This window comes from Scatophagus argus, chromosome 11 (genome assembly GCF_020382885.2).
Source record: "Scatophagus argus isolate fScaArg1 chromosome 11, fScaArg1.pri, whole genome shotgun sequence".
Taxonomy (NCBI): Eukaryota; Metazoa; Chordata; class Actinopteri; family Scatophagidae; genus Scatophagus; species Scatophagus argus.
In genome coordinates this window covers 22,751,803-22,765,138 of record NC_058503.1, presented here as the reverse complement: position 1 = coordinate 22,765,138, position 13,336 = coordinate 22,751,803, and the positions used below count along the sequence as shown (strand labels likewise).

General features: G+C 45.6%; 1 long non-coding RNA gene across 1 annotated transcript in view; it reads right to left on the bottom strand.

Annotated features, from left to right (window-relative positions):
* The window catches only part of LOC124066605, an 85,431-nt gene that overhangs the window by 31,922 nt on the left and 40,173 nt on the right, over positions 1 to 13,336 (bottom strand). The window contains exons 3-4 of the long non-coding RNA XR_006844632.1: positions 10,493 to 10,587; positions 3,765 to 3,880 (exon numbers count right to left, since the gene is read on the bottom strand). This is a non-coding gene — a long non-coding RNA (uncharacterized LOC124066605). The remainder of the gene's footprint in view (positions 1 to 3,764; positions 3,881 to 10,492; positions 10,588 to 13,336) is intronic.

Here is a 13,336-nt window from a genome sequence, read left to right as displayed (position 1 = left end):
ACTGATATGGAAAATGTGACAGTGCCAGCTGAAACCAGTAACTCAGCCTCAGGCCGAAGGAAGTGGACGGAGGTGTCCACATAGTTTTGATCACGTATTGTTCAACACAAGGGATTAATGTGGCCTTGCAACACAGCGAGGGAGCAGTGAAGGCGTGTCCGCCATGTGTGCTGTGGCTCACTCTTTGCTGCTGTAACATGGAGCCGGTGATTAAGGGATCCGGTTTCCTATCAGTGGCATGATGGTTGCTCTCTGAAACAGAACCAGCACAGGGCCAAATTGTCACTAAGCCGGTGAGTCAGTCTTGTTGTTTAGTCGGCCAGTATATCCAGGCAACTAGCCTGTACAACCAGCTATTCTGCCAGTGAGTCAGGAGGAGGACCTGCCAAAGCATAACCAGGCAGGGACACAGCCACAGCAGGCCAGACATCCCTTCCACCATATCGGCTCTTAGAGCCCATCAACTCGCCACCGTAACTCTCTGTTCAGCCAAACGGTCTGCAAGCCAGGATATCGAGCAACAGGCAAGATTATAGCTGCGACGGCCAAGCATCCACAAGCCAGCGTTGTTGGCCAAGTCCAGATTAGGGCGGTCAGAGTCTTGGCTTCACTTAAGCATCAACATTAGGTCACTGCTTTCTGAAAAAGCTAGAACCACTGAATTTCAGAAAGATCGGAGGTATCAGGCCAACAGAAAAGGTGTCTTCATAATCTTTGTTTTTTAACCGAGCTTTCAGGCCGCCTCACCCTCCTGTTTGTCACTAATGTGTTTGTCATCAGTGTCAGATGGTTGGGGTGGAAGGATGATTTATGTGGCCAAATAAACTGAACTTTGAGTTAACAGCCACAAGGAGCCAACAGAACAACAGAGACACCTGACAGTAAACTGTAATCCTATGCAATAACCCTCTGATATTTAGAGCTCGAGTAAAAGCAGTCAGAGGGATTCAGACAAAGTGCCCGTCGGCTCGACAAACGCCGTCTGAACCTTTCTCGCCTTGCTGGCTACATGCGAGGACCGACACCGCTTTCAAGTCTGCACGATTAATACGAAGCTGCCGACAATGAGCTCGACACAGCCCTGTCATATCTCGTGTGTTTCACCCCTACGCTTATCGTCCAGGTGAAGTCTCTTTCATCAGTCTATCAGTTCTCGTCTCAGCAGCTCATCAGACTGCATCCAGAAGGCATTAAAAACTTGATTTCAGAAATACTAATCAATAGAATGAAAGGACCTCAGTGTCGATGGAAGGGTATGTACGCGCCAACGTGCTTCATGGGGTCACTGTATTGTTATGTGGTTATTAACCAGGAAAGAACTTAACTTGTTCCTAAAATGAGAATTCAATCCCCAAACATGACACTAGAGACAAAGGAACCACCTGTCATATCCACGTTTCCATCACAGGTCATCCGAGCTGGAGACGATGAATACCTGTGGCACCTGCACAGTCACCAATGCTGACTGACTGCACCCTTTTCACACTGAAGACAAAATCCTCCTGCATCGTACTGGCGGATTACCACATTGCAGCTCTTCCTCTTATTTTGGTGACCTCAGCCTTGTTAGTCCTCAGACAAGAGTTGTGGCTAAAACCTGCAGTTAAAAGCTTCCAAATGGAGCACAAGAGCCTGGAGTTGAAAAGCAGTCACCCTGCTTTTTCCTCTTTTTTCCGACATTATCTAACGCCGTTCTGTTCTTTGCCACATCCCTGGCGAGTATTGAAGATATTAAAGCCACTGGCTATATATTCATCATTTCTAACCACATTGTCTTCACAGCCCTCTGTTTATGAGGCCGCAGCTGAAAATGAAAATATCTTCACGGCTCTGGAGCTGAGCTCTCGACTGTTTATCAGGGAGAAAAATGCCTGAGAAGAAAAGCAGGAAACAAAAAGAGAAAACAAAGTGTGAGCCTCCCGTCGCTCGCTCTCTCACGGTGGTCCGTCATCTCCTCGCATCTCGCTCACAAGCTTTGATGAGGAAGAGCAGAGGGAGGGAGAAAACTTTGTGATGTTTTTCCTATTTAACGTTTCCGTTTTATCTCCCTCGCCTTCACGGCTTGGACCGCGGCGTGCTGTTGAGAGGCGACGAGGCGTTGCGGGAGTTTAATGGGTTTTTCATTGCGAGGAGGTTGAAGAGTTTATCAAAGTCAGGTTTTTAGGCCCTTAACCTTCTCTCCACATGTCTGTAATTTAAGACTGTGCCGAAGCCGAGGGCCAGGAGGTCCCCGTGCCAACCGCTGGGACTTTGGTTTGACTTGTTGGGTAGCATCAAGTCCACTTTGAAGGCAGACCTGACTGTGTTCTGCTGAGAAAGCTGCTCTCTTTTGGCATGCTAACGTAACTTAAAAACGTTACGCACTCCTGTCAGCCACCGAAGAAAACTCCTGATGTTCCTCTGCGGCGTTGAGCCAAACGCTGAACACGCCGGCACAGATGAGCTCTGCTGGCTAAGCTAATGACTCAGTCGTGCAGGTGGTTGTTGTGTCAGGTGACTGTGCAAACGCATCGCAGCTTCCGATAACGTGGAGGTAGTAAACAAATGTCATAAGGATGCATTCGAGATCTAACGTTAAGAAGATAATCCACATGGAAATTCCTGCTGTGCGACTCATCCGGGAACACAGATTCCTGTCATGGGTGTGCTCACATGGGAGACATTCGTCACGTCAGGGAGGACGTTACACCAAAACACACACACACACACACACACTCATGTCTCTGGACATGTTGGTTAGCTTCACCGCTGACTCACATTTAGTTTCAACAAGTAACTAAAGACAATATTTGGCCTTATAAATGATCAACGTACGGCGTAAAGTCCTTCACTTATATTTGTTCTTGTTCTATATTTGTATTACTGCAGTACTCCTGTGTGTTTTTACATGGTTTTTCAATAGTTTTTCAGTGGAGCTCTGACTCAGCAGAAGATTATTTATCAGGCCGTGGATACAGACATAATACTTGCTAAAAGATAAGCTCAGTGTTGGTTTTGGTCTTTTTATAGGATTTGTTGACAAGAACAATCAGAATGTCATCAGGGCGGTTACTACTTACATAAAGATATGATGTGTAGCATTTCTGCATTCAAATGTGTGAAAGCTGCTGTGTTGCTGTTAAATATTTTAAAGTTCAAACCCAGAGAAAGCCGTCATTTTATTCAAGCTAAGTTTCATTTCCTGTCGCTGTGACTTGATCCGTCTGACTCGATGACACGAGACTGAAACTTAAAAACATGAGAAACGAGACAGATTTTCACCAGCGACAAAGAAGACAACAAGTCCCATGATGCCACGCTGCCCCACCACATCATCGTGGGTGAACAGTCCCTGTAAGCTCAGTGCCGGTCTGCTTGTATAAAGACGGAGTTTGATGACACGAATAAACGTTTACTTCAGCGTTTGTACGGTTAAGTTCGTTCAGCGTGTGGAAGTGTTGATGGGGCTTCTCAGCAGGCTGTCGGAGCCTCTGAGTTAGCTGTCAGGGTGTTTCAGGTTTTGTACAAATGCTGGCAAAAGAAACGTGTTTAAAGAGGACTTTCTGAATAAAAGACGTGATGGTTTTTGTGGTGACGTCCTGTCGACTCAGACGAAACCTTGTAATCCACACGTGCTCACAGAGTTTCAGTTTGAGCAGCTGAACTGTGACAAACCCACTGCGGTTCGTCATGACCTGCTGGGCGGCGACCTCGCTGACATGTCACAGAGGTATGTAAACACAGCCGCCACCTTCAGCTAATCACACAGCAGCACACACACCCACCTCTCAGAACAGCGCTTCCAGTCTCTCGCCTGCTGCCCTGCTCAGGTGTTGTGCACTCAGCCGGCTCCACCCCTCTCCTTTGTGTGGATGAATGGGAGGTATCAGCATCCGTGGTTCTGTGTTAGAACAATGGACAAAAGAAGAAGAAGAAAAAAAGGATTTAATGCCTTCAGTGTGCCTCCTCAACCTGCTTCACCTCCTCCCAGCCAGTTTCCCCCGTGACTCCGTCTTTCACTTTCCGTGGTTTTGATCACACGTGACAAAATCATCACGGTCATCATCATCATCATCATCATCATCAGATTTAGTCACATCATGTGTGTGTGACAGAGTGAAACTCGACAGGAAGGATTTGTGCATTTTGTTTCAGATTTCATGCACATTTCATTTTCTCGTTTAGCTGAATATTGTAAAGAAATTCACTTTTTGAATCGGAGATCCCTGTGAGTCACATTAGCTTTCTGTATGACAAAATTCACATGTTAACCAAATGTACTGTGTGAACGGAGCTACAGTGGCTCTCGGTTTATTTAAACCAGCACCTCCTTCTGTAATGCAGTATTGATGGTGCAACACTAACATGAGGCAAAAGGATCAACGACAGCTCGTCACAAACTTCCCAAAGCGGCGTCTTCAGGTTGTTCTTCTGTCCAACCGACAGTCCGAAAACCAAAGACTCTTTATTTACTGTCAGAAATGACAAAGAAAAAGCAACGAAGTCTGACATTTAAGAAGCTGGAACCAACAAATGTTTGGAAAACAAATAATTTTCAACCAATTCTCAGTTGAGAATTGATTAATCGACTAATCGTGGCAGCTGCATTGTCAGGTAAAGGTGAACATAAGCTGCCTCAGGCGTTTCAACATATGGTCGTTTTTGTGGTCAGTTCCAACGAAAAGCAGCAAAGTCTGGGAAAGTTTGAACACAAAGGTCAACTTTGTGATTTCGAGACCACTGAACATAAGTGAGAGTGTTTTGGCCCTTCATTAGGAAATCTAAGCGATCTGATGTGGGGTGAGGAGATGAGCTGAGCTGCAGCCATGTCACCATCACATGTCAATCAAACTCACTGACAACAAATCAAGAGCTGCATCGATGCAGGAAACCCCCCACCCGCTGTCCACGACGACCCGGGAGCCGTCACTCATCCCGTCGTCATGGGACCCTCCTCGCCTTGAACCGCTCAGCTGCCACAGTCACATCAGCATCATTAGAGCCACATCGGTCCCACCTTCGTCCACCCCCCCTCGGGATGAGCCTGTGCGCCGTTTGAAGCTGCTCTGCTGCCGTCCTGCTGCTGAAGCGCACACCAACGCTCACATTCTGTTTCTCTTCTGGTGGTTTTGAGAAAACCCCTGAACACTTCAGGGTTTTGAAAGCCTTCTGAATCTCAGTGCACAAGCTACAAACCCAGCAAGACTGTTTTCTTCCTCACACCAATGGCAGACCAAAACACAAAAGTAGACGCCAACAGAGGCTGATTTGTACATTTATGTAGTCTGAAACCGTTAAAGCACAGCTTGTTTTTACATTTTGGATTGCACAGATTAAACAAATGTGATGTCACATTGAAATATTGGAGCGTTTGATGTGATGTGCAGATTTCTTTAAAACATAACCAGGCTAACTGTTCTCCCTGTTGCTGAGCCAAGCTTATCTACAGATCTTCTCATCTTATTGAAACGGGCGGGACTTAAACCATTAGTGGACGGGGCTTAATCCAGAAGATCTTCATTTAAGCCTGAATTTGACATGAGCTGATCAGGTGTTGGACTAATGTGGGAACATCTAATGGGTTTTACAAGCCCGGATGCTTCAAATAATAGACTACTACGGAAGCTCTAGAGCCCAAACAAAGTATTTGGTATTTGGATACTCGCTTTGCTCGAACTGTAACGCAGCCTTGGCAGCGTTAATGTACTTTTGTCATGAAACATATGTTCACATTCAACTATTTCAGGAACTGTCAAGTTGATTTTCATATTATTCTTCCCATGAATGGGAAACCGATAGCTGCCTGACAGCCAGAGAATGGACTGCAGTAATTTCACATTCATGATTTTCAGTTAATGGACTAAAACACCTGAAATTGAAAAAATAAGCATACCCGAGTGCGATTTGCTTTAATGGAGCCATTGTACCGTCCATGTGACCATTTCATATGAGAGGGAGTGGCAGCATTAGTGTGTGTGATAGCATTATTTAAAGACCTTCTGGAAGCTGCTGCTTGGGCACCGGCTTTTTCACACTGAATGTGACCACGGCACTGCAGTTTTGGAAGGCGGAGGAAAAATTGGATTGTAGCATCAAGTGTCTGAAATACGTCCTCGCCCCATCACCGTCCAAAAACTAATGTGCATCACCTCGGAGGGGATCATCGCACAGCGTGGAGAAAGCAGGAATCCCGTTCGAGCCACGGCCCGACTATTTAGCTTTCACTTGGCTGCTCTTCCCGGTCGCTTCTGCCCCTCGTTTCCTAAAGGGGATTGACCTTATTACTCCAGTCAGCAGTGCAGACTCACTTCCCCAGTCCTTCATGCCCGGCTGAAAACTCATCTCTTCAAAAAGTACCTCATGATCACATCCCTTCACTCGTACGACTAACGACTACTTCCACTGCGATGGAGACAAAAGAAATCTTTCTTTCTTTCCCTCTTACTTTCTGCAGTTCTTGTCTCTGAAATCATCAGCCTCAGTCCTATAAAAACACACAATGCTGTCTTTCCTCTCTCAGATGTCCAAAAGTTTAAAGCTAAAATTTCCTGAAATTCTGCACAGGATTTGGCTTTAAAAGAGAACATTTTATAAGCGATAAAATGTTATTTTCCTTTTAGGACATTTGGAGTATTAACACACTTCGATGGAGCAGCAAAACTGATCCAATGATCAGTTTATTGGATTAAGTTCCAATAAAGGTTAGTAAACGTCATAAACGAAGCTCTTTAAAGGCCTGATGGGCCTCAGCAGCAGATTTCAGTGCCTGTTTGTCACATCTGCGTCTCTTATTATTGCCAAAACGATTTAAGCGTTAAATCCACGCGAGTCCCACCTCGTCCCTGTTTTCTCTCAGCCCACAGCAGTCATCTCTGTGTCCTGGTGCTGAGATCAGGGACCTCTTTTGTCAGTCTTATCAGCTCACTGTGGTTTTGTCATTTCCTAATGTTCAGTGGCGCATGACTACAGCACAAAGGTTCAGATCCACATCTATCTGAGGGTTTTGGGAATATCGAAAAAGAGACAAATTAACAAAGCAACTCAATTTCATTTGCATTGTTCTAATGGCAGAGTGGAAGCGGTTTTGCATACATAAATATAAATGGATGAATTAGCCCTTTTGGATCAAAGAGTGAGAGCGTCAGCGGCAGGTTTGGTCCATTGTGGTGGAGGTAGAAAAAGGAGCAGCGAGCCCAAAAACAATAGCTTGCTTTTCTTTCCTCGTGCTCCAGCCGGATCATCGGCACTGATCCGTATGATTGGCTGATGATGAGGTGTCTCTCGCGCACACACAGTATAAGACGCGCTGGGATGCAGCACTAATCACAAGCAGGGTGACTGACGACTGCATGTTATGGTGGAACAATGAGAGGACGGCCAAGACGGGACATGAGAGATTTGGAAAAGAAGAGATGCAGGATGGACGTCAGAAGAAGAATTAAGCTTACGTGACTGAGTCAACCTGTGAGAACAACCCTGGACAAAAGATTCCTCTTCTCAGCCACCTGCCATTCAGCCGTGTTTGTGTGTTTACCCTGTCAGTGGGGAAGGGGATGACTGGGAGAATCCCACTGGGTTAAACTTATCCTTCACTGATAAATAAAGGAAATTTGTCAGAGGAGCAGGTGGGCAGCAGGAGCAAAAAACCAAAGTTTACCAAACTCAACCTGAACCATTTCCTTCACTCCACACCTGCTCCACAATGCACTGATTGCTGCAGGAGAACTTCGTGCGTCTAAACGTTGGTGTAACGTGGCCTTTCCAACATGCTAACTGCATGCGTGCATCCTTGAAAAGTGAAGAGGGAAACACAGTCAAGATTACAAACTTTCAAGTCCAACAAGCTGAAGTTTTCAGGAACTGAAACAGTCGGTTTGTCTCCTGTCAGGGATTTGTTCTGCCAAATCAGATTTATTTGTTTCTCAAATCAGATCTTTAAGACAGACTGTCCAGACATCACAGGCCCGTCAGCATGGGCTGCCGTGGTGTCAGGAGCTACGCCGGCAGCGCAGTACGAGAAATCATCTCGCCTCTCAAACAAAAGACGATTTAATTCAGCGTCTGTCCACAGACTGCCGTCCTCTGTGTTTGATGCTCCTCCGTCACTCTGGATTTGTCATCATGAAAAGTGATCTGAGTGGCCGGACGCGTCTGTAGAAATCCAATTTGAGTCGCTTTTCAAACCACCTCCAAATGTGGTTTGCAAAAAAAAATCGTACTTTTTAAAATTGATCTTGATTTGCGACAAATGGATTCGTCTGACTGTCAGCAAAGTCTTCGGTTGTTTAGATTTTGACGCGTGGCCTGAGGTAAAAGGGAAACGATGCAGGATGCACCTCAGTCGATCCTGTACTTTAATAATTCAGATTCCTGAGCGAAGTTGCAATTAATCAAACTACTAGCACAAATAACGTTGATATTTTCGTGGCCCCTTCAGTTTCATTTTCAAGGTTGGGGAAATCCAGCATCGACTGACAGAAAGAAAAGCAGGAATAAAGAAATCCAACAAGTGTACAAACAAAAGGAATATGACAACGAGATGCATAAAAAACTGCAAAGGACGAGGGGGGGTTCATGTCCTTATCTGTGTGCATTCATTATGTATGAATAACTTTACACAGAGCTCAGCCCCGGAGGCTGCATCTTCTCCCATGTGTGCTTAGAAAGATACAACCATGAAATTATATGGTCATATATAAGCTCACTATAAATATCATCAGTGTTGTGTAGCCTGTCATAGTGAATGTAATCCTATAGAGTAATACATCAGAATCCCTGGAGCCTCTGCAATGAGAACCACTACTACATTAAAGTGAAAATAATCCACACTAAAACTGGGTTCGCATACATTACTGTGTAGAGCTCAGCCCACTTTATTAAGCACATAAACAACACGGCCTCAGTCACGCCGCAGCCCACGACGCCCCATGCTCACGTGAGAAGTCACCCCTGAGATGAAACGTGGCGCCGATCCACCGAGAGCAATTTGGAGGCAGGCTGGAGAGTGACGGCGTGTTTACTCTGAGGATGCTGGGATTTGATCAAACTGCAAAGCTCGTCTAAATAACCGCACCCAGACGGTCGTGAACGTGGGTTTCAGTCGTCTTCCAGGAAAACTGTGAGAGTTTTATCCAGGCCAACAAGGAAAACAACAGCAGACAAACGAGATGGATGGCGGTGGGATGACAGGTTACCTAAACTCTCTCAAGAATAAACAAATCTGAATGATGTTTCCAAGCTCAGGTTTTGAATGGAGGAGCTTCTCCACTGCAGATCTCACAAAAGAAAAAAGTTCTTTGCCTCAAATTAGGGCTAAAATGTGCCTGGATTAAAACCTCTAAAACCTCTCTGAGTGATGCAAAGGCAGCCACAAAGTCTGACTGACGGTGAGAGGAGCAGATTGAGGATTTATCCTGAAACTATGGTTTAGTCCAGCTCGGCTTTATTCAGTAAAGACACGCCGTCCATCATGTCAAAGATCTCCTGAGGGATTCATCTGCTAAAAGCTCCACTACGCTGAGCAGGAAGCATAACGTTGGCTCGTCAAAACTCGCCTGCCGCGCCTCAAAACAACCTCAAGGAAAGCAGATGAGAACAGCGAAGCTGCAGGATGCTAAAGCGCTGGGTGGAGCTGAGGGGAGCGGCAGGGCTGCAGGTGATCATTTGATCCATTGTTAAAGTAAAAGTATTGATTAGTGCAGCTTCAAATCGTCTGATCAGATCATCACACTAACTCCACGATTCAATCCAACATCTCAGCGCTTTCTCGCTGACGACGTGCAAAAAACTGCATCATTATTATACATGTTCAGAAAAGAAATGATGTGCACTTAGACTGAGGCTGCATGTCCACCTGAGGCTGTTAACTGCACATCTGTTTCTTCTTCTGTTGTCTTACAGCAGCGCTGCGTCTGTTTGACTTTAGCCCAGGTTTTTTAGTTTATTTGCACAGTGAATGACAACAAAATAAGGATAAAAATACACCTCACACAGAGAGAGAAGGCAAGAAAAATAACAAACTGGCTCAGGTTAGATTAAAATACCCCGGGGGGGATAATGACTGAACAACAAACTGCACAACAACACAAGAACAGACACTAAAATGAAGATAACAAATGAAGACAACCTGTTGTTTAATAAGGAAGGGATTCTTATTTCAGGCAGCACCTCCTCAAATTAATGCTCCAAAAATTTGTGAAGCTGAAAATGGGTACAAGCCAACTCTGTGTGTGTGTGTGTGTGTGTGTGTGTGTGTGTGTGTGTGGAAGCTTCCCCACCTGCTGACACACTGCTCTATCTGTCTGAGAGGCTGGTGTCTGTCAGTCAGCAGTCACGGCTGACCGAGCTCCACCATTGATCGTCTCTCTTCTCCTCACCACACATACACATGCACCCACACACACACACACACACACACCATCTGAGACCACATACTGGGATGGACACGTAACTGATGTGTGTGTGTGTGTGTGAGAGAGAGAGACGTCTGTCCAGCATTTCAGGACCTCCTCACCTCTAATGACTTGACTTTGACTTTCCTCTGGTGGAAGTGGATCAGTCGCCTGCCGATCATCCTGCCGTCCGCCCACAGTCTGCTGCTTCACAGTCCTGAGACAAGAGCGAGACATGGTCTTACGATGCGTCCGCATTACACTTCATTCCTGCAAACACCCGCTTGGTCTCCCAAATCACAGGTCAGAGGCAGCATTTCCTCTGCTAACAGGAAGGAGTTTTTCCTTTAAAAGTCCCTGAAAAAGGCCCAATAACACTAAAGTGTGCGCAGTGCAAGCTGTTCCTGCACAAATCTGCTGACTCTCTGGATCCCCGTCGTTTTATCGGAGGCAGGAGCTAAACATGACACCCATGTGAGGTGGAGAAGATGTGCTAACAAAATACTTGGGTGCTGTTTTCAATATAAGGTCCGCATCAGTACCTTTAATACCCGACACAGACAGACAGAACCACACTGCCGCTCTGTGCAGGTCTGGTATGCACAAAGTGCTTTGCTCTCAGACAAACGGGGGTCACTGGATACAAAATGTGAACCCTAACCTGGATTTTATGCATTTGCAGACAACGAAATACCTGACGCGAATAAAGCAGAGTTATAGAATAAATAAATCAAGCACATGGAATGAGACTAGAGCGGGTTCAGCAAATTATTTTATTAGAATGTGTCTGTGAAAGTGTGTTTTAAGAAGTGATTTAAAAGATTACAGTGATATCTATTGCTGATCTTGGCATTAAACACTCGGATTTTTTAATTCCTATTCAGATCTGGTTCCAGCGGGAGGATATCGATCATCCTGTGAGCTGTAAAGCAGCCCAGCATTAACATCTGCATTATGTTAATGCTTGCGAGCAGAATGAGAACATTCCTGGACTAATTTCGATATACACACGAGTGCAACAAGCTGGCAAAAACAGAGACGGCAAATCCCAGAACGAAGTGTTCCTGTTTTCTTTTTTCCTTTATTCTTTTAATAGATGCATGTGAGGTCTAATAAGTGAGATCATTTCTCACAGTGACACTTTTCGCAGACATTAGCCCAGTGTAACCCAGTTTAAATATGAATGTGAATAGGCTCTCTGGGAGGTGCAACGTGACCCGGTTGTGTACACTCATACATACAGATGATATGCATCAAAGAGGAGGTGTGAGCGAGACACTGAGGCGGAGGGAGGGTCTCAAAATTCAAATTACAACAGCTACTTATAGACCAGAAATCTCAGCCTGATAGTAATGTATGCAGGCTGCGAGAGGAAGACGAATCCACGAGCTGATTTATGTGTTCAACACGCCACCATTAAAGGGCTGCTCCGTGTCAAAAGCCCCTTTTACACAGCCGCTTCACGGCGGGTATGTTGTCGCTCGCTGTTCCGTATGAAACATGAGTGTGGGGATGTTTTGTTGTGGGTAAGAAGGGTGAGACGGGGGAGGGGGTTTTCTGGTGTCCCATCAAAGTCACTGATTAACGGCACCATCAAATCTGTGCATGCTGATCAGCTTCGAGTCACGGGGTGAGAATCGGGTCTGAGGAATGAAAGAGTCCGAGGAAAGTAAATTCACATGGCACAAAGAGACAGAAACTGAGCTTGTAACCCAGAATGGACAGACAAGTTCAGTGTCTCGCACATGAGACCGTGGCGATCGTTCACAGTGGGAATGTGAAGGCCTGCTGCCAGACAAAGCACAGAGCATCTTTCACGCAAACAAACCCACTCAAACCTGAGCTGAGGACACAGAAAACAATACAGCTAAAGACACAAAGTTAGCATTGCAGCAAAATCTGTAAAAACTGAACAAAAGTAAACTAAAAAGTAAAATCTGACCACCATGTGAGTTGGCTCAGGGGGGTGAGCGATGATCCTAAATGTTGTGCTTCCTCCTGCTGAATGAGTTTGGTTATTTTAATTTCTTGTTTAGCATCTCTCTCTCTCTCTCTTTGTCTTTCTGCACCCACTGAGACAAACTCATCAGAGGATCCCGTCGCCGCCTTTCTGCTTTAATGTGTTTTTTTTTTCCATCTCCCACTGCTGTACACTAAAGTTATTTTTTCTATCCACTTAAGACGTGTGCACATCAACCGCGTTTGGGCCAGTTTGTTTGGAAGTGCTTCCTCTTTCAGTGCAGTTTGTTTGGCCCGTGGAGACAATGACATTTGAATGTGAGTGGCTTCACATAACAGAAGCAACAGAAAACGTCTCCTGTGAGGAAGACGTGGATGGTTTGTTAGAAGTGACAGCATAAATAGAGGGCAAAAGTTCATGTGAGGTTTCCCACTGTGGGCCTGAGTGCTCCATAACTTCTCATAACGAAGTACAAGCGCTTGGTAGGTGAGGTAAGCATTCATTCTGCTCTGCGCTTTGTGAGAACTTTGTGAAACGGCCGACTTCCCCTGAGAGTTTCTGAAAGCCGCTGATTTTCTCTGTCTTGATTTACACCTCTCATTATTCCATGTTTCAGAAATTCCATGAGCAACGGGAAACCTGGCAAGTGAGTGCAGTGAAAACAGAGGAGCGAGTTGGAGGAAGAAAACAAAGCCGTGACTGTGCAGCTAGCGACGATAGCATCACGGCCAAAGTCAAAGAGCCGGTCTGTCTCCCTCGACTCTCAGAAGCCCTGCCAGCGAGAGAGAGAGACGGTGAGACGGAGAGAGAGACAGAGGGGGAGAGATGAGACACAGTGAGCGGTGATGACATGTAGACCTCATCAATTATCATTTGATTTGAATGTGATCTCAGCTGTTGGCTCTCAGCCGTCTTCATCTCTGCTATGGAGAATACAGCAGCCACTTAGCTAATGTGCTAACGTTAGCCAGTGGTGGAATACGCATTAGTAGAGATAGCACAATGT